We start from the raw sequence: 8,911 nt of genomic DNA on the forward strand, positions 1-8,911 counted from the left end.
GGGAAATTAAGGACTTATAGCAATTTTTTAGACGTTTGATCAAAATATTTTTGCCCGGAGATTGCTTGCCAAATGAAAGCAAAATGGAAACGCTGTGCGCTGCAATTCAGCAGAGTTTTATCACGGGAAGAGCCCAAGCCCCCGCTCTATCAGGGCTGTGGTCTCTCCTTTCCCCGGGGGGATTTTGGGGAGCAGAGAGTGGCCCTGGCCAGCAGGTACAGCCGGGGCAATTTTCGATCAAGCATTTTTCAGCCGAAACGCCCAATTCTGAAGCCACTGCAACGACCTGAGTCTCCTTTTCCCTCGGAATTGGCAGAACTCCCCCCGATGTGAGGCTGGCAGGGAGATGCAGCCGCTGGCGGGGCCGGGGCGCGTTCCCCTCCCGCAGCCCCAATTTTGGGGTTCCCCTGCCTTGGGCACCCCCTGCTCCTGCTCAGCCCCGAGCCAGGCCCGCAACCCCGCAGGGCTCCGGCCAGGGGGGGAGATTTGCGTTAATTAAATATTGTGGGGGTGGCGATTTGAAGCCCCAAATCTCCATTTGCTCCCAGATTTGGAGCTTCCTGCGCTCATCCCCGCGGAGCAGCGCCCGCTTTGGGGGTGCCCCCATCCCCTGGGGACCCCGATGGAACCCTCTGGGGGTGTCCCCTCAGTGTCCCCTCCTTCCTCTGCCCCAGGGTGTGCGGGACTGCGGCTCAGCCCCCCAAAAAGCAGCGAAATTCCCCAAGGGGACACCCAAGGAGGGGTCCGCGCCTCATTCACTTGCGCTCCCCCCTCTAAGGACGGCTGCGGCAGGACTGGCTGGCTAATTATTAGCTATTAATTGAGTTCAAGACCTTTTCCGGCGGTGGGAAATGAGGAGCCCGAGCAGCGATCCCAAGGAGGGGCTGAGCACAGCCAAGAGCAGCGGCCGCGCCGTCCGGGCCTGCCCCAGAGCACCCGGGGGCGGGGGAACGAGCGGGGCAGGGGGGAAAAAAAGGGGGCGACAAAAATTCATGAGGTGCAAATTATAGAAACTTCAGAGGCTGGGATTGATTTCCGAGACACCTCGGGGAGAGGGGGGAGAGGGGCGATGCCCGACGGGGCGGGCCGGGGGCTGCGCTGGGGTGCCCGGGCAAGGTGAGGAGCGGGGCCCGGAGCTCCCCCCGCACCCTCAGCGAGCTCCTGCCGATGTCGCTTTCTTATCTTTGCACGCTTCCACCTTCCAATTAAACTTCCCCAAATTGCCAAAAGGCTGATTTGCATGCAAGGGACCCCCGCTCAAAGATGCTAACTTATTGTCTCCTCCCAGAACTTAACATTTCTCTCTTCAGTTCTCACTTGAAAGAAGTTTTAGAACAGTATTCAAAGACTGTCCAAACGAACAAAACCTTCCCCTTCGCTCGGGAGAGAAATCCGGTGTATTCAATACCAGGGCATATTCTCAGAAGTTTGCAGATTTGGGTTTAAAGGCGGTATTGTTCGTGCCTTTTTCCTGAAACTTCTTTATTTTTTTTTTTCTCCCTCAGACCACGGCTCACATGCCTGCAAAGGATTATTAAAATAAAACATCATAGAGCATTTTTCCTCCTTTTTTCCCCCCTCCTTCTTTACTGTTTAGAATTACTTTTCTGGAGGAGCTTTCCAAGCATCCCCCCCAACCCCGCAAGTCATAATTAAGAACACTTTTTTTTCCCCCCTAACAAACAGGAAAAAGACTCAAACCCTTCTCCTAATGTTCCTTTTTCCTTAAACACCAACAGCGTTCTAAAATCGGAAACATTTATCTGTTCCCAGAACACCTGAAAACATTCTCGGGGCTGGACAGACTCTGTTCTTCTACAGCTGAACAAATTCAAGGGGCGAGATTTTGATACCAGAAGCGTCTGTGAGAGCAGAAAATAAACGCAAACCTAAATTCTTATTGGGTTTGGGGGGGAAAAAAAGAAAAACAAACCAAAAACTTGTTTACAAGGCGCCGGGATCTCTGCGTTCAAACACCCCATACACAGAGTTTTCTTTTTTAGGATTAAAAGATGATGATCCAATGGGCTGAGGATGTAAAACTCCTTTGGGGAACGCGATAAACTGCAAAAAGCCAGTGGCAACTCATTCCTGATTAACTCCTTTTTATAAAGGGGCGGAATGGAAGCGAACAGGGACCCGACAGGACACGAACATATTTTATTCATTTAATACAAAGCAGCTCCTTAGAAAAAAAAAAAAATCTTTAAAAAAGCCAGTTCAGAGCATAACTCACGGGCCAGGGGGGGAAGGCAAAAAAAACAACAAACCCTGATGGGGTGTGAGGTGATGTCGACGTCATCCCTCGCTCCTCCCGGGGGAGCGCAGCGGGCACGGGCGGGATGCGGGACCGACCCAGGGACCCCCCGATGCTGGGGGACCCCACTGGGACCCCCCGATGCTGGGGGACCCCCCTGGCTCTCCCCGCTGACCTTAAAGGCGGAATCAATGCGATGGTGTAAGAGCAGAGAGCACAAAGAGCTCCTGTGCTCGGCTCCGCACATCATCAGCAGAGAGATGGGAAAGTATTTACGGGACTCTCGGAGTGACTGGTCCATGGGCAGCGCAAAAAAAAAAACCTAAAAAAATAATATTTTTAACCGCAGGGAAGCAAGAGTTCACGTAGATTTACAAACGAGGAGAAAGTAACTGTAAGAACATGTGTTTAAAAGGCAGCAGAAAGAATTCCATCGATTTCCATGAGAGGTGGATCGCATCCAGGAAGAATGAGTCAACTTCATTCCTCGGGCAGAGCTGGCCAAGCTGAGAGAATTACACCAGAAATGCCTCGGGATCACCTCGTGTCCCCCTCTCCGTGCGCTGCTGTCCCACTAAGAACCTCTACAGCGTGGTTATGGCTTAGAACGAGCTGGGAATTCTTTTAAAAACGGCTTTGAATCCCCCGGAAAAGAATGGTTTGGGAGATATATTCTCTCCCCGCAGCATCCATGGCAGGACAGGACAGCTCAGAGCTCGAGGGAGGTGAAAGGCAAAATCTGCACATCACAGGGATCCATCTCTCTGTTCTGGCTGCTAAACCCTGCTTCTCCTCTCCCCACAATTTCGGCGCTGAGCCGTGCAAGGTTTTGGGTTTATTTGCACAGAAGAGGTGAAAATTCTTGCAAAATTTCCTCGCCACTCCCTTCTCCCGGGGCAGGGGGACTCTGCTCGCCCCCCCAGGAACGAGCAGGAGGATGAATTGAGAGAGAAACCTTTCTCCACTCACAAATGCACATTTATTGTGGCTTTTTTTTTTTTTTTTTACAGGTGGAAGAACAAACCACTCGTTCCTGTCAGAGATTTGGGTTGAAACAGCAAATGGACAAACACTGCTCTGCTCTTTGCATTCAGACACCCCAAGTTTTACAGAGACCCCTCCCCATTCTTCACTAACACAAAAATAACATTTCAAACACCTAGCAGGGAGCTCATCCGGCTTTTCCACCTTGCTGGTGGCTTTTTAGCCCAGAAATTGTCCAGATGAGAGCTTGTGGATGCCAGAATTTTGTTGCGAGGCGCAGCCCGTGATAAGCTCATCAATGAACAGTTAAAAAGCAAGCTCCAAAAGTGTGGTTAGAAAATGAAATGCAAATATATACAAAATAGCCGATGGTTCCTGTGGATAGAAATGCCTGCCTGCCTCATGAGTGCTATTTTCCAGCCAGCTTTCCAAGCAGAGCAGCCCTTGCACTCCTGTATCTACAATTGTGCCATTTATAAGCCAGGAGCCCACCTCGCCCTGGTTCCTGCAGTGACTCATGTTCCACTGGCTTATTCCTGGTAAGATCTGTGCTAAAACACAGCAAAGAGCAGGATTTTGAGGAAGGAATGGCCCAGTTGGGAAAGCACCAGACACTCTGATTATTCTTCATCAAAAAACCTGAAAACATTGCTTCACATCCTGGGTGAGAGAAAGGCTTTTACAAGCGGCACTAAAATAAAATATCACACTGACACCTGGGTCAAACAAAAGTCTGGATGAGTGATTCTGGCTCAGAATTATTCATCGGAATAATTCTGGCTCGGGTTGTGGATGCTCCATCGCCAAGGCCAGGTTGGATGGAGCTCTGGCATGGTGGAAGGTGTCCCTGCCCATGGCATGAGCTTTAAGGACCCAAACCATGCTGGAATCTTGTCATTTCCAAGGAAATAAAGCTTCTGAATAAAGGATGAAAGGATTTATAAAAAAGCAGCACACTCGAAGGCAATTTGATAAGAAGGGACAGCTTGTTTTATCCGGCCTTCCCCGTAAAATCCTGTTTAATTTATTTTCTGTGCCCAAGTTGGCCACTCTGCTGCTGGAAAAGCAACTTCCAGCCTCTCTGGTGGAAGAACACAGGAGTAAAACACAGTACAGGTGTAAATAAGTGGCTTTATCCTCCCTGCAAGGTGCTTGAGCAGAGCTCCTGCTCACAGAATGAATCTCCCTAAAACAGCAGAGAGAGGCCAGGCAGGCACATCCCCCCCACACAAACTCACCCCCAGAGCTCCCCCTGTTCTCATTTTGGCTCCTACCAGCGCCCTGGCACACATCAGGAGCTGCTTCACGGCCACTCAGCTGTGGTTTTGCTCCCTTGGTAGGGATGAGATGGGGAAATGGTTTCATTTCTCCGGATTATAAAGTTAAATAGAGAGAACTGAGAAGCTCTGTGAGGAATAATGGAGTGAGATCATCCATACAATGACTTCAATACGTTCAGGGAACTTCTCTGTGTGACCTGGAGCCCCTCAGCACAGGGGCTGTCGCTGCTGTCACCCTGTCCCAGGGGTGCCTTCAGTGACCCCCCCCATGTCACAGACTCATTTTATGAAAAATCCTTTTGTTAGGAGTTTTCCTCCTGAGAAGCTGAGAAGCCTCAGAGGAAAAGAAAAACAATCATTGTCTGCTGCTGTGGAATGCAACAGGTGCAGCTTTGATTGGTCTCACGTGGTTGTTTCTCATTAATGGCCAATCACAGTCCGGCTGTCTCGGACTCTCTGGTCAGTCACAAGATTTTATTATCTTTACTTTTCCTTTTTCCTTTTTCCTTTTTCCTTTTTCCTTTTTCCTTTTTCCTTTTTCCTTTTTCCTTTTTCCTTTTTCCTTTCCTTTTTCCTTTTTCCTTTCCTTTCTCCTTTCCTTTCCTTTCTCCTTTCCTTTCCTTTCTCCTTTCCTTTCCTTTCCTTTCCTTTCCTTTCCTTTCCTTTCCTTTCCCTTTCCTTTTCCTTTCCTTTTCCTTTCCTTTCCTTTCCTTTCCTTTTCCTTTCCTTTCCTTTCCTTTCCTTTCTCCTTTCCTTTCCTTTCCTTTCCTTTCCTTTCCTTTCCTTTCCTTTCCTTTCCTTTCCTTTCCTTTCCTTTCCTTTCCTTTCCTTTCCTTTCCTTTCCTTTCCTTTCCTTTCCTTTCCTTTCCTTTCCTTTCCTTTCCTTTCCTTTTCCTTTCCTTTCCTTTCCTTTCCTTTCCTTTCCTTTCCTTTCCTTTCCTTTCCTTTCCTTTCCGCCTTTCTTCTATTCTTTTAGTACAGTTTTAATATACCCTTTCCTTTTAAAATAATAGATATCATAAAATAACAAATCAGCCTTCTGAAACATGGAGTCAAGGTTCTCATCTCTTCCCTCATCCCAGGACCCCAGGGAACACCACCACACTCCCCATTTCCCACCCATTTTCCTGCCCAGCTCCACCCCAGTTTTTCCACAGCAACCTCTGGTCTCTCATCCCATAAATCCACAATAAATTCCTCAATAATTCCAAAAACAATTCCACAATTGATTCCTCAATAAATGGCTCAAATAAGAGCAGCATTCAGCACGTGCCCATTCACAGAGCCCCGCTCTGGTTTGGGTTGGAAGGGACTTTAAATCCCAGCTCATCCCAGCCCTGCCATGGCCAGGGGCACCTTCCACCACCCCAAACCCTCACCATGGACACTCCAGGTGCTCAGGAGGATTTTAAGGGACAGCACTGCTTCATATTGGAACATATTTTCTATAAAATGATCCCTAAAACCTTTAACTCCTCTCTCAAGCAACCCAGAATGTGACTCAGTTACAGATCACGAAGACATTTGGAAAAGTTGAGTCACAATCAGTGATTTTGTCACAAAGCTCAGCAGAAAGAACCATCCAGGCAGTGAAACTTTTGATTCTGAAGTGTGCCAGCCACTAAAAATGGGCTGGCAGGGCACAGCAAGGGTTAAAGGATGACTGGGAATCAGTAAAATGGAAAAAAAAATCAAATTTTCAGCAAGGGAATAAGCTGCCACTGTCCCCAAATTAATTTTTAACCTGTTAAGAGTTGCAGCACTGCCCAATAACCACCTCACCCTTGAGTTTTTTACAGATGGACTTGGTTATCACCACCACCTCCACCAGGAAAGGGATAACCATCACTTCCATGAAAGACACCCCAAAATTCTGCATTTTACTATGAATAAATAGAAATCGAGATGTGTTGGCAGCGTTGTCATTCACCAAACAAAGAAATTTAATGTTTTGCCCTCCCATTAAACACAAAGTGATGTGAAATTGTTCATTTTATCACTCAGGTTGTTGGGAAGGCCACAATTCTGGCCATTTCTCCATTTAGCCATTTTGTCACTGCTCCTCCAAGCAGACGTTCCACAAGGAAATTCTGGATGCTTCTATAGTAATAAAATCGAGAATCAAAATAAAATATAATATAAAATAATAATAAAAAATAGAAAAATAAATATAATAAAACTCCCAAATTTATCATGCATCTGGTACAGATCTCTGGGAAATACAACCTTAGGTTTATAAACTGTCCCAAAGCCACAGAAGTAAGAGATGATCTATTAAAGAATAACCAAAACCCAGCTCATGTCACCCAAGAACAGAATCACAAGTCACTAAATTATCCAGTGGATAAATCCAGTATTTTTTTGTCATTCATTCAAGTGGCTGCATTTTAGCAAGGGGGGGAAAAAATCTCAATAAAAGAATTTTATTCTGGTAGGATGAGAAAAATGCTAAACATGTTTTTATGGGAGAAACAGAGATAGAGCACTGGCTTGAACACTGAAAATCTCTCATGCCCTGATCTATAAATAAAACTGGTTGGGCTTTTCCTTTGTACTAAATTTAAAGGAAAGCCTTTTCCGTGGAGAGTTTTCTTTAAAGCAAACCCTGCCCCAGAAGGACTTTAAGGATGGTGTTTCCAGCAAGCAGCATGAATGAATTAAACAATAAATGCAGGCAGAGAGCAGCTGGGTGTTTCTCTGGCAGGAGCAGATGGATGTGCAGCTCAAACACTGCTGGTTTCTCCAGAAAGGACAATTCCTGATGGTTCTCACCCGGTTTTCCTCCACCCCGTTCTCCAGGACCTTGGCTCAGGTGCCATTTCCCCTCCAGCACCATAAAAATCTCCCAAGTTGGTGCCTGAGGCCATCAAGCAGAAATTCCAAATTTTGTTGCACACACAGTTTGAAAGTATTCAGTTATTCTGTTGTGGGAACCCAGGGCACAGGGAATATTTCTCTGCTTGCTTTGGGGTGCCCTGACCCCCAGAGAAGCACTGGCTTTGACCGTCAGCCATGGAGAAAACTTCCAGGAGTTCAGGATAGACTGGAATCCACAAAAGTGTGAAATAGATTGTAGAGAGCAGTGTAGGATGTCACTTGGGTGAGGAAGTTAGGGTTTGGGATAGTTAGTATCCCAAATTTGGAGGTTTTAGTATTTTTAGTATCCCATATTTATAGGTTTTAGTCTTTTTAGAGTTCTGTTGTAGATGGAAAGAAGATGGAGGGCATAGGGTGTTGTCCTGAGCTCCTTCTTCTTCCTCCTTCATCTTCTTTCTTTCTCCTTCTTCTTCCTTCTTCTTCCTTCTCCTTCTTTTTCTTCTTCCCCCTCCTTCTTCTTCCTTCTTCTTCCTCCTTCATCTTCCTCCTCCTTCTTCCTTTTTCTTCCTTCTTCTTCGTCCTTCTTCCTTCTTCTTTCTACTTCTTCCATATTCCTCCTCCTCCTCCTCCTCCTCCTTCTTCTTCTTCTTCTTCTTCTTCTTCTTCTTCTTCTTCTTCTTCCTCCTCCTTCCTCCTTCTTCTTCCTTCTTCTTCCTCCTCCTTCTTCCTTTTTCTTCGATTTTTCTTCGTTTTTCTTCCTTCTTCTTCTTCCTTCTTCTTCTTCCTCTTCTTTCTTCTTCTTCCCTCTTCCTTCTCCTCCTCCTGCACCCCAAACCACCTAAAGATCTCAAAGAGGACAAGGGAGCCCCCAGCTTAGGGAGGAGTCCATGGGCAGAAAACTTCACATGAAACGTTCAAGAAAAAGAAAAAAATCAAGAAAAGATCGAAGAAAAGATCAAGATAAAAATCCTCTCGCTGTCCAGGGCAGCACCACCACACGTGGTTGTTGCTCCTTTGTCCATGCAGGGAATTTCCCCATGGATTTGTCAGGAGAGAAAAATTCTGCCTGAGAAACCTGGGAGAGGGGAAGCTGTCCCTGTCCATGGCAGGGGGGTGGAATTAGGGGGTCTTTAAGCTCCTTTTCCACCCAAACCATTCCATGATTCCGTGATTCTCCCAGTCCCTGACTGACTGGAGAGGTCCCTGCTGTGTGTCCTGAGAAATTGAGATTTATTCCATGACAGAGAGACAAAGCCCCACATGTTGGAACAGCTCACTGAGACTGAAGACAGACAACAAATGGATTTTAGCTGAGCTGCCAATGATCCCAAAAGCTCATCCTGGCTCGCTCAAATCACAGCTCCTCCTCTCCGTGTGCTTGTGGGGACTTGGGAAAGGGATTTGTGGCAGCTCTGGGGGCTCTGGGACAGCTGAGTGAACAGTTATGGATCCCAAAGGGTCTTTATTTCATACTCATTAATGCTCATTATGTTTGCAATGCTCAGAATGTTCTGTGAGCACAAAAGCTGAACTTCCTCCTACCTACCCTGGAAATAAATAAACCCTCGGGTCA

Source organism: Camarhynchus parvulus, chromosome 21 (assembly GCF_901933205.1).
Source record: "Camarhynchus parvulus chromosome 21, STF_HiC, whole genome shotgun sequence".
Classification (NCBI taxonomy): Eukaryota; Metazoa; Chordata; class Aves; order Passeriformes; family Thraupidae; genus Camarhynchus; species Camarhynchus parvulus.